Below are 12,336 nucleotides of genomic sequence, written 5' to 3'. Positions count from 1 at the left end.
ACAGGAATGAAGTAACTTCCAGGCGCGGCCAATTGGTCTGTGCTTTGGTTATCAAAGTGGTCATGAGGTTTTAAATCTGTGCTGATGGTCTAAGTCTTGGTTCCAGACTCTCCAGCTTTTTTTGTTGCATTGAAGGTTGTTAATTTAAGCAGGGTGAAATGTGTCGACAGAAAATAGAGGAAGAGTTCCGTGGTAGAGGAATCTGTGTGCACTGAGAGTTTAAAGTGTTACTGGGCACAATGGTGAAGCTGGATCTGACTGGATGAGCTGGAAATTGCCAGGTACTTGGTGCCCCTTGTTTAGGAGTTGAGCTGGTCTGGGAGTCCTTCAGGAAGTTCTCCATGAGCAGGCTGCTGTTTTTGGGAGCTCCTTTTTGGAAGGAAGGAGCGCTGCTAAGATGTCGGAACAAATTACTGCAGACATTGGTATCTGTACTGAAAACAGCAAATGCTGGAGATCATAGCAGGCAATATACCATCTATAGAGAGAGAGTAAGCTATCGTTCAATGAAGAGCTCTGATGAAGCATTAGCTTGCTCTCCCTGGATGCTGTCTGACCCACTGATCTCCAGCATTGCTGAAATTGTTCTCCCAAGTTGAGGGGTTTGATAAATTTACATATATCGAAACCCTTGGTGGTTCATCTACACATAAGTGAAGTATAGTGTCTGAGAAACCAAAGGCTAGGCCGTGTGCATATTATCAACAATGCTGTGTGCTTGTCCCCTTACTCTGTGCAGTAATGTATGTGCCAGGATAAAGATAGGGGATAGCCCTTTCTCGATGGATGGGAATGCCAAGCCTGCGGACAAAGTTGAGTTGAGCAAGGCTCAGTCTGAGGAATAAATGTTCAGCTGGTATTTGATGGACATAGAGGGGTGGATGAGTCGGTGATCTGTCCTCCTGTCATTTGTACTGTTCATCACTTTGCTAATGACGATGTCCTTTTTGTCTTGGAATCGAACAATGATGTAGTCAGTCTTGTTCCAGTGCTTTGATTGTGAATTATACCTCTGAGATGTTTTGAATTATATTTTTGGTGGAATGGCATGTTAGCAATGACTGCTTTGTGTTCCACACATTTGGTGAGCAGGCGAATCCTGTTGGAGTTGCACTTCCTGACTCTTTCCTTTCCAGGGTTGGGATTGCCCACAATAGAGGTGTGTGTGTGTGTGTCCTGCCCAGAAGGATTCGTCACTGAGCCTGACTGATTTAGTGTATAATGCAATGTCGAAGAGTGTGGGGAGGGACATGCAATTAACAATGTCTCAACTTGTCATCAGCCAGGATTTCTGATCTAATTGAATCCCAGCACAGTTGGGATGTTTGATCAGTTTTGTATCTTTGCCATTTCCTTGTTTTTCTGGAAATATTTGGCCTGTATTAGAGATGAGATTGCATTAGGAAGTTCATTTAAATTAGTAGCTGAATAACACATTGACGATTTTTAAATAATCCTGTTGAATGCTTTATAAGTAAACCGATTAAAGAATAGCCTCTGCTGGTGGGCAGCACGGTGGCACAGTGGTTAGCACTGCTGCCTCACAGCGGCAGAGACCCAGGTTCAATTCCCGCCTCCGGCAACTGTCTGTGTGGAGTTTGCACATTCTCCCTGTGTCTGCGTGGGTTTCCTCCGGGTGTTCCGGAGGAAATGTGCAGGTTAGGTGAATTGGCCCTGCTAAATTGCCCGTAGTGTTGGGTGAAGGGGTATATGTAGGGGAATGGGTCTGGGTGGGTTGCTCTTCGGAGGGTCGGTATGGACTTGTTGGGCTGAAGGGCCTGTTTCCACACTAAGTAAGTAATCTAATCTGGTGTCTGTGCAGATTAGGAGAGTTCATAGTGGGATTAACTCTGATTCCCCTCCAGTTATCTTAATGAAAGCTAGAGATGACTAAACACATGGATTAAAGTGGTCCCAAGAGAAGTTATATCTTAAATTCTCTTGATGAAGCAGATCCTAACTGGGAGGTGTAGGACAAATCCTTTGTTATACTCATTGATCTCTATTTAATGGAACTGAGTTTGACAAACACTGAGTCACCCACAGAGACATCGCCAGCTGGAAACCTAGCACAGTTGGGATGTTTGATCAGTTTTGTATCTTTGCCATTTCCTTGTTTTTCTGGAAATATTTGGCCTGTATTAGAGATGAGATTGCATTAGGAAGTTCATTTAAATTTGTAGCTGAATAACACATTGACGATTTTTAAATAATCCTGTTGAATGCATTATAAGTAAACAGATTAAAGTTTTTCAAGCAGTTGTGATGTTGTGGACAGTCTTTGTTCAAGGGTGTGGCACATATGCTGCTATGCATTGAGCTCAGTGGTAAGGGCCTTGTAAATTTGGGTGAGAGAAAGAAAGCTGGTGGTTTTGAGACTCGGGCTCTTTTGTCATACAAAGTGTAGTATTCACATTTTATTTTCAGGATTATTTTTCTTGAAGCTTGGTTATCTAAAATCTGTTATGAGCAGTTTAGTTCCAGAGTTATGGAATGTGAAATCCAAATATGCAAGGGAACAGGATCTATCGGCAGTCCCTCTCCTCTTCACCTGTAGCACCCAAGTGCTCACCATTCTGATGCTATACATTCACTCCAAATTTTTCCTGCTTTTTTTTTGTCAAATCAAGTGAGTGAAGGATCTGAAGATATTCAGCTTCTCAAATTTAGTGATTATTTTTAATCCTTGATGCGATCAATGGTACTGCTGTTTACAGCACTCTTAACGTAGTACAACACTTGGGTTGTGCAGGTGTCGGGTGGGCAAGCCTGCACTGACAAGTGTGACTGGGCTGCGGGTTAATGAAGTCAAGTGTAATTTGTGTGTAACAGAGAGGTTCAGCACCAGTGATGTTGAGTTCAGTTTGAAAGCAGGTGAAGTTGCTGTTGCAACACACCGGCAAACAGGCAGCCAAATCAAATGAGCCTTTCTACCTCTGTATTCACAACACGGTAAAATTAAAACCATCAGAGACCCTCCAAATTGACCCTGTGGGACCTAACCTGTCTTCTTTTTTTTGAACAACCAATCCCAGACTCTGCGAATAGTCAATTCTTGATATTGGTTTGTAGCTTAAACAAAAGATGTAACAATTTATTAACAATACAGTAACTTCAGAGCAAAATTAAAGAATGAAGAAACCTAATTGATGTCATTGTGTAAATCCAATAACCTTTGTTTTCAGTGCCATTCATGCAAAGGGCAGCCAAACACAGCCTGAGGGATAAATAAAAATTGAATTGAATTTATTGTCACGTATACTGAGGCACAGTGAAAAGCTTTGTCTTGCGAGCAATACAGGCAGATAGCATAGATAAATAAATAATAGGTAAACAGCGGCAAAAACAAAAGCACAGGTAGAGGTGAATGTTAAGAGTTTGAGTCCATTTAGTATTCTAACAACATTAGGGTACAAACTCTTTTGAATTAATTAATTATTTTCAATTAATTCTTAAAGATGACCCTGATTGACATCTTCAGAAAATCGACAAGAAACAGTCAGTAATACATGTAACCTGGTTTCTGTTATTTGAATTTCCAATAACTGATAATGGGAGGTTAGGCAGACCATTTTCAAACCTTCATGCTGTAACATCAACAGCCAAACTCCTTCAGGAAAACCCAGGTGAAAAATCAGCCTCTCCCGTCAGATTGACCTTTTCCCTATGAGTTCCCCTTACCATTCAACATCTGCCAATTGCTGGAGTGTAAGGTCTCTCCCAAACTTGCTGGAACCAGTTAGCAGATACTGACATGAATGGTCAAACATCTGCTCCCCCATCGTGTCGAAGCGCCTGTAGAACTTTTTGATTAAGATCTCACCTGCAATTAATGTCCAGGCCTGGCCCCACAAACAAACCACTGCTTTCTTTTTCTGTTTTCTTTTTAACACAAAAAAAACCAAGAACAGCATGGGAGAATATATCTGACAAGGAGTTATGATGATCACAACTGCACTTTCCATAAAGTAAACTCAGGTTCAATATTAGCTTTCAAATGAATTAGACAATTCATCAATGCCACCCAGTCCTGGATCCACCTCTTCCTGTTCAAATCCCTGGTATCTGGTTGCTAATGGATCGAAACCATCCAAAAGCATCCGACATAACAGAGAACAGTTATCTTTCATGTCTCTCTGCAACGTTCAACGTTTCTCCTCACCTGTTCTTTGTGCACCTACCATGTCACAGTAAGATAATCACCTGAGTTTACCTTATGGAAAGGGAATTTGCAATCATCATAACTTGCTGCTGGATAAATTCTCCTCCGCTGCTCTCTGGCTTTTTTGTCTTTTGTTGATCATCTTACTGTGACAGGGCTGGAGCACAAAGAACAGGTGAGGAGAAATGTTGAATGTTGCAGAGAGGACACGAAAGACAACTGTGCTCGGTCATGTCGGGGTTTTTTTTTCTTGGTCTCGATCCATCAGCACCCAGATACGAGATGCAAGGGATTTGAACAGCAAGAGGTGGGTCCAGGACTATGTGGCACTGATGCAATTCAGCAGCTCTGAGAGAACAGAGGGGTGGATAGTGGACCTTGTACAGTTTGGGTGCTACAGCAGAACAGAGTGCCAGCCATACAGAAAGAGAGATGGGTTGCCATGAGCTGTCTGCAAGACATTGAGCAGCAGATGGTGGACTTCCTCGGTTTCAAGGTTTCTCTCTTGCTATGACCGAATATGCATTTTCCAATGTCCTCCTTTACTGTGGTCTTTGATTTGATCTTTTAGTTCTTGGTCACCATCGTAGTACCCCTGCTGTGACGGAAGAAAATTGACTTTAAAAGTCAGCCACAGGAGTTTGGCTGTTGATGTTACAGCATGAAGGTTTGAAAATGGTCTGCCTAACCTCCCATTATCAGTTATTGGAAATTCAAATAACAGAAACCAGGTTACATGTATTACTGACTGTTTCTTGTCGATTTTCTGAAGATGTCAATCAGGGTCATCTTTAAGAATTAATTGAAAATAATTAATTAATTCAAAAGAGTTTGTACCCTAAAGTTGTTAGAATACTAAATGGACTCAAATTAGATTAGATTACTTACAGTGTGGAAACAGGCCCTTCGGCCCAACAAGTCCACACCGACCCGCCGAAGCGCAACCCACCCATACCCCTACATTTACCCCTTTAACCTAACACTACGGGCAATTTAGCATGGCCAATTCACCTGACCCGCACATCTTTGTGACTGTGGGAAGAAACCGGAGCACCCGGAGGAAACCCACGCAGACACGGGGAGAATGTGCAAACTCCACACAGTCAGTCGCCTGAGTCGGGAATTGAACCCGGGTCTCTGGCGCTGTGAGGCAGCAGTGCTAACCACTGCGCCACCGTGCCGCCCACAAATGAGAGGACATGGAATGAAGGAGGAAGAACTGAAAGTCTTCAATTTATGTAATGCCTTGTACAACCTCCGCATTTCCTGGTGTTTCACACAAATTAAAGACTTTTGAAGTGTAGTCACTGTATGGGGAGCACTGCAGACAATCTGCACGTTGCTTTACTAACAAGCGATCGTGACCAGTTAATCTCTTCTGATGATCTTGGTTAAGGGGTGAATATTAGCCTATGTATAAGGGATTAGTGCAGACTGTCCCTTTTTTCATTGCCTCAAGTCCCATGCCACTGCCATCCTTCATTTAACATCAGGAAAAGTAAAAATAAGCTGTAAAATGCTTTTTGCATTGTAACAAGTGAAGCAATGCTTTCTGTGGGCGTTGTGAAACAGATTGACTCTGAGCCATGTTGAGGTATTGTGTCGAATGACCAAAAAATGTGGCAAAAGGCGGCCAATTCAAGGAGCCTTTCCAAAGAAGAAAACCAGGGTTGAGACAAAGGAAGGAAATTTCAGAGGTTGGGGTCTAAACAATGGAAGACACTGCCAAAAAATAGTGTAACAGTTAAAATTAGTGGGAGCACAAGAGTCTAGAGTGAGAAGAACACTGTTATCTGAGTCTGGAATGCTGAAAGACATAGGCTAGGGCATAGCCATGGAGGGATGTGTAAGCAAAGATGAGAATTTTAAAATCATGACACTTCTTAAGCAGGAGGCAAATAAGGTTAACAGACATGATTTGGAGATGCGGGTGTTGGACTGGGGTGTACAAAGTTAAAAATCACACACCAGGTTATAGTCCTATAGGTTTAATTGGAAGAACACTAGCTTTCGGAGCGTCACTCCTTTATCAGGTGGTAGTGGAGGGCTCAATCCTGTGTGTTAGGATTGAGCCCTCCACTATCACCTGATGAAGGAGCGACACTCTGAAAGCTAGTGTGCTTCCAATTAAACCTATAGGACTATAACCTGGTGTTGTGTGATTTTTAAGGTTAACAGACATAGGGATGATAAAGGAATGGGACTAACTTTGAGTTAATCTACTGGGGGCAGAGTTTTAGATGAGATTACAGAGAGTAAGATGTGGGAGAGTAGCCTGGAGTGTTTTAGAGAGCAGCAACGTGTTCAGTTCTGAGGAAGTGGCTGTGCTGTGCAGTCTGTGATCGGTGGTTTTTGCAGCTGTCACTTTGCATGTTAAGGCCTGCTGGTTTAGCCCATTTAAATGTTGGCTGCTGTTTGCAGTGCGCCTCTGAATGCTGCAGATTGATATTCAATACCACCTGCAAAATTAAGTCCATATTCTCCCCCTTTTCCACTAGTCTTAGCTAGGCTAGCAAATGCCAGGTGAGATGAAAGGTGTCAGTGAGTTATATTGACTATTGACATCACATCAAAGCCTGATCTTATTCACACATTCTCAGAGCAGGAGCTTCTTAATAACCTTACCCCTGGATCTGGAAACATTCAAGGATTGTTATCGCTGGTTCATGTGTTAGAATCATTATGTATTGCCCATGAATTCAAAACAGGAGAGATCATTGGCGGCACGGTGGCATTTGTGGGCGGCACGGCACAGTGGTTAGCACTGCTGCCTCACAGCACCAGAGACCCGGGTTCAATTCCCGCCTCAGGCGACTGACTGTGTGGAGTTTGCACATTCTCCCCGTGTCTGCGTGGGTTTCCTCCGGGTGCTTCGGTTTCCTCCCACAGTCCAAAGATGTGCAGGTCAGGTGAATTGGCCATGCTAAATTGCCCGTAGTGTTAGGTAAGGGGTAAATGTAGAGGGTATGGGTGGGTTGCGCTTCGGCGGGTCGGTGTGGACTTGTTGGGCCGAAGGGCCTGTTTCCACACTGTAATGTAATGTAATGTAATCTAATCATTGCCTCCCTTAAATATTCCCTTTCTTGAACAATCCAGAGGCTTTCAAGACTGAGGTTTGGCATCATTTACCATTGCTTTCTAATTTATTTCCCTCCCCACCTTGTGATGTATCTTACAGGCCCTGACCTTTCACTTCAGTTTGTCTAATTTCTTTCCTTTAAAAGAAGCAGGGTATTGTTCAGAAGCAAATCCTGGCCAATCCATAAACTGTTGAATTTTCAACATCAAAAGAACGTGTTCAATCCATAGTGCCTGTGACCTTTTTTCTGTCAGACTAATCCTACTATTCCTCTCCTCACAGCCCCTGTATCAATTACAAGCATGTCCTGAATTCAAACAAAGGGCTACAGATGCTGGAGATCCGAAACAAAGGAAGAAGGAAATTGCTAGAGAAACTCAGCAAGTCTGGCGGCATCTGTGGAGATAAAACAGAGTTAATGTTTTGAGTAGAGTGACTCTTCTTCAGAACTGTTCTAAAGAAAAGTCACATGACTCATCTACAGTAACTCTGTATTAACTCTAATTCTAAAACTGTGGACTGGGAGTAGTGTGGATCTTGCAGTTGCCCCTAAGATTCAGGCTTATTTCAAGATTTACTTATAGATTTCTTGGTTATTACATTTCAGTAGTATAACATTTTTACTTTGATTAGAAGTACATGAATTAGAAATGTTTGAAGGAGTATGTGCTAAATCCATGCAGGTGGGGCGAGTTTAGTCTGGGATTATGATCATTGTGGGCTGGTTGGACTGAAGGGTCTATTTCCATGCTGTCTGACTCGATGAAATTCAAATGAGCTTAAGCATAACCTATTCATCTTAAACAGTGAAGCTGGTTGATGAAACAATAAAGCAGCAATATGGAACAGTGCGAGCTGGGAAAAGGACACTGTGGAAGGCTGGGTGGTGTTCCATGGCTGAATAGGGATAACATTGAAGTTTGAAGTGCTTTGCAGTTGCAGGAAAGATAATGCTGAAAGGTTGCCAAGACTGAGGGAGTATGGTATAAAATGAAATTTGAAGTGTTCTTAAAATTTAACCAAGCAGCTTTCTAAAGGCACATTTAAAGTGGGAGTAGAGGCTCTAAAGATGGGAGTGTGGGATGTGTTATAATGAAGGAATGATAGGGAGGAGGCTACAAAATCTTATTGTGCCTAATAAACTGAAGGATGATCTGAAAAAGGCTTTTCAGATTACAGAAGATGTGTCCATTTGAGGCATAGAAGAGAACTCGTTGCCATTAGCATAGTCACTAATTAATTCATTAAGGAAGTCAGCTGAAATTCTACCCAATGAGCAGTGAGAAACATAGAGTTCATTCTCAGAGGGAGTGGTTTAGGTAAATTAATCTATTTGCAAATGAAGAGAAGGAAGATTTAAAAAAACACGAGGCAGAAGGAAATGGAAGCTTACAATGACAGGGTGAGATGAAGAGGAGGGAAGAAGTTCTTCTGGAGCTTAAACATTGGCACAGACTAGTTGGTTCGACTGAACTGTTTCTATGGTCTAATATTCTGTGCAGTTCTATGGAGTTTGCTAAATTGTTAGCTGGACTTCATATAAATAAATTGTAGGAGCTGATGACCAGTTTCTTGGAACCTTAAGGAAGGTGATAGAGGCATTAGCAAAGAGCATGTTTGCAAGCCTTTTTCACAGCAATCATAGAATCCTTACAGTGTGGACACAGGCTGTTTGGCCCATCAAGTCCACACCACCCTCTGATGAACATTCCACTCTGACACCCCCCCCGCTTTATCGTTGTAATTCTGCATTTCCCATGGTTAATCCACCTAATGTAGAGTTCTCTGGACACAGGGCAATTTAGCATAGCCAACCCACCTAACCTGCATACCTTTGGACTGTGGAAGGAAACCGGAATACCCAGAAGAAACCCATGCAGACATGGGGGAAATGTGCAAACTCTGCACAGACGATCACCTGAAGGTGGTCGAACACTGGTCCCTGGCACTGTGGGGCAGCAGTACTAACCACTGAGCGACCATGCTGCCAAATTCATGCCAGAAGACACCAGAGCAGTGAATGTGTTTCCCATTCTTCAAAAATCAAAATTAAGATGGTGTTCCTGGTGGGCTGGTTAGTTCTGTTCAAGCTGTTGGTGAACTATGTACTGGAGAGAATGGATATACCTTGGCGAAACAAGAGCCAGTCAGCTAGGGTGCAGATTTAAGATCATTGCAAAGAGAATTGAAACAGAAAATATTTTTAACCTTGGAAAGGTGTTTGAACAGGAGATTGTCATGACTTGATGGTGAAACAAAATCCATAATCCTTAAAACTGAACTTTGGAATATCGTTTGAGAAAGGGGATTATTAAAGTCTGTGGGAGCAAACAGGAAAGTGTTAATCCTTTCATGGAATCAGCAAATGTAGAAAGAGGCCATTCAGCTTGTGTCTGCATTGGCTGTTGTACCTGGAGGGAATTCTGCCCACTCCTGTCTGACTGAGATCTCTGAATGAGAGATTTAACTGCAGTTGCAACCTCCTCTACTATTGCATGCAGCAGTCTTTACAGAGAGTGTGTGTGTATCTTTCAGTCTAGAACAGACCCAAATATTTTGTAATAAAAGCAGAATACTGTGGATGCTGTAAATCTGAAACAAAAAAATTGTTGGAGAAACTTGGGTCTGGTAGCATCCGTGGAGAGAAAATCTGAGTTAACGTTTAGAGGATGACAAGATCATATCATTTACACCTATTGCACATCTCAATTGCTCCTTTATTACTGTTAGCACTCCCTTTCTCTTTTTGAGCACCATCATCATCTGTTCCACTTGCTCCTCATACCCCTTCGCCAACAGTATAAAATCATCTTTTTCCAACCCTTGTCCGCTCTGAAGAAGTCTCACCAGACTCAACAGCTTCCTCGCTTGGACAGGGAGGCCAGTGAACAAGCTTTGGTCAGTTCCTACCTGTTTGACTTAGTTATACTTACAACTGTGTCTGTACCTGGCTGTGTGGAGAGGGTGGAGTAGACAACTTGATATTTCAAACTTGGCTGGTTTTGCATGTGTTTTGATTGCATCATTTCTGCAGAATTCTGAGAGACGTGAGTCAGTCTGTCTGCTCATGGTCATAAGGTATGCTGAGTAAGATGTACCTGCCTTATTGGTACCTGTGATAACACTGCAGTGTCCAAGGATCACTAGTTATTGCTGTTCCTTTATGAGTTTAAAAGGTACATGTTTTCTGCAGATAACGAGGGGTCAGAAGTACAGTGATTCTGAACACATCTCTCACAGCATTAGTATGTACATTAAAGCTGAGCTCTCTGAATCTGCCATCTGTGATGAGGAATGTTGGGAAGAGAGAGGAAACTGGAGAGATTGACATTTACATTGTTCAAACACTGAAGATAAGAATAAACTACAGGACTGGCACTCATTGAAATCCTGATCATGTCTGAAGTGAGTGCCCACACTCTCATTCAACCCCCACACCTCACATGGCACAATGGAGTAAAATGTCTATGGAAGAGGTTGGCTGATCTCCTGACTACCCTCAACTGCTGTCTGTCCCTTTGTCCCTTTTTCCCCCCTAAAAGAAAAACCCAAAAACTCAGCACCTCCTTTCTCACTCTGCAAAAACATGTTGAGACAGTGCAGAAGTCCTGATCCTCTGTCTGTCTGGGGAAGCTGAAAATTGGCAATGATCCAGAATCTTGTGTTATGGGAGCTAATGTAAGCATCACCATATCAGGTACAAATACTCTGGAGGCAAAGCCCACACCACAGTGGCAGTTAAGCAGAAAACCATCTCCATGATGATAATGAGGCAACGGTTTCAGCGTCAGATGCTTGGATCTGTCTGACCCTCCTTGCTATGACGCCGTTGCAGTGGGTTTGGTGTTGCCTTTAGTGGTAGCTGCATGGTGGGTCCGGTCTGGAAATCCTTGCTTTGGCAGCAGTGTCCTACAGCCAGTCCGTAAACGCAGGAACCATGGAGGGAACAAAAGATGGACTTTGTTTTAACTTTGTCTCAATTTCTTTCTTTAATTTCAGTAATTAGAATGGGGCCAAATTGTGGCGACTTAAATGCATCTCACATTATTCTCATAAATACAAGTGACAATAAATTGCTACTCTACTCCTTATTACTACTTCAGCAATTTTTTGTAAGAAACTTACTTCTGGAAACAGCCAACAGGAAGAACTGCACATTCAAGAACTCTGCAGAAGAAATCCTAGTGGCAAGGTCAATGACGCAGAATCTATAGTTGATGATAACAGCACTATATGCTAGGGTTGGGGCCTACGTGGCAGGAGAGGTAGGAACTCCCTGGAGCTATAATACCAGGCTCTCCAAGGCAGTTATAGATTTTGTATGGTGTCATTGTTCTGTAGGCATGGTCCTGAACCAGGGATTCAGAGCGAGCCACCATCGGAGACTCTTCAAGTTAAAATCTCTGGTGGGCAAAGGATACCTTTAGTTACTGGCAGGGAAAGCTAGATGTAAAGAAAAGCACTTGTAGCTCAGACCGAGTGTTGGAGATATTGCATGCAGACACCACAAGCACAGTTCAAATAAGGAGCATCAAGAGCCACAGAATAATTGAATTAATAAAGGGGTATGTTCGAAGTCCAAGCAAACAAGGTCTAACAGATGAACAAAGTTAGGAGACTTTAGTTAGGCTGTAGAAAATGAGGAAGATGCATTGTTAAAACTGAAGTAGAGGTAGGAAACATTTATTGAAACCACAGATAGCGGGAATCATTTAGGAAGAAAACATGAAATAAACAAGGAATGCTATTAGAGTCACAAACAGTAGGAATTAGCCAGAAAAAGAGTGATTTTAGCTGGCAGTGTTATTAAAGCAACAGACAGAGGGTTTCATTCAATATAACCATTAAGGAAATGGAAGTCATTTATTAAGGGAATAGTGACATTCATTTAGTGAATGCACAGGAAAAGGTAGGAAGCATCCATTTTAATCGTGAGAAGGCAGGGATCCTCCATTTGAATGACAAAAATATAGAAAATCCTTGTAGGAGCAGCACAAAATAGCATTGCTATTATTGATAAAATACACATCCTATAAGCAAGGAAACTAAAGGATGACATTAGGTAGACATAACATCAGAAATAATATCACCAGGA

At 42.3% G+C, this 12,336-nt stretch overlaps 1 protein-coding gene across 1 annotated transcript in view; it reads left to right on the top strand.

Annotated features, from left to right (window-relative positions):
* The window catches only part of LOC122562061 (Na(+)/H(+) exchange regulatory cofactor NHE-RF1-like), a 99,559-nt gene that overhangs the window by 68,006 nt on the left and 19,217 nt on the right, over nucleotides 1–12,336 (top strand). The gene's annotated exons all lie outside the window — the stretch shown is intronic.

This window comes from Chiloscyllium plagiosum, chromosome 24 (assembly GCF_004010195.1).
Source record: "Chiloscyllium plagiosum isolate BGI_BamShark_2017 chromosome 24, ASM401019v2, whole genome shotgun sequence".
Lineage (NCBI taxonomy): Eukaryota > Metazoa > Chordata > Chondrichthyes > Orectolobiformes > Hemiscylliidae > Chiloscyllium > Chiloscyllium plagiosum.
The sequence above is the reverse complement of the archived record's forward strand: the minus strand, read 5'-3'. Positions and strand labels throughout refer to the sequence as shown.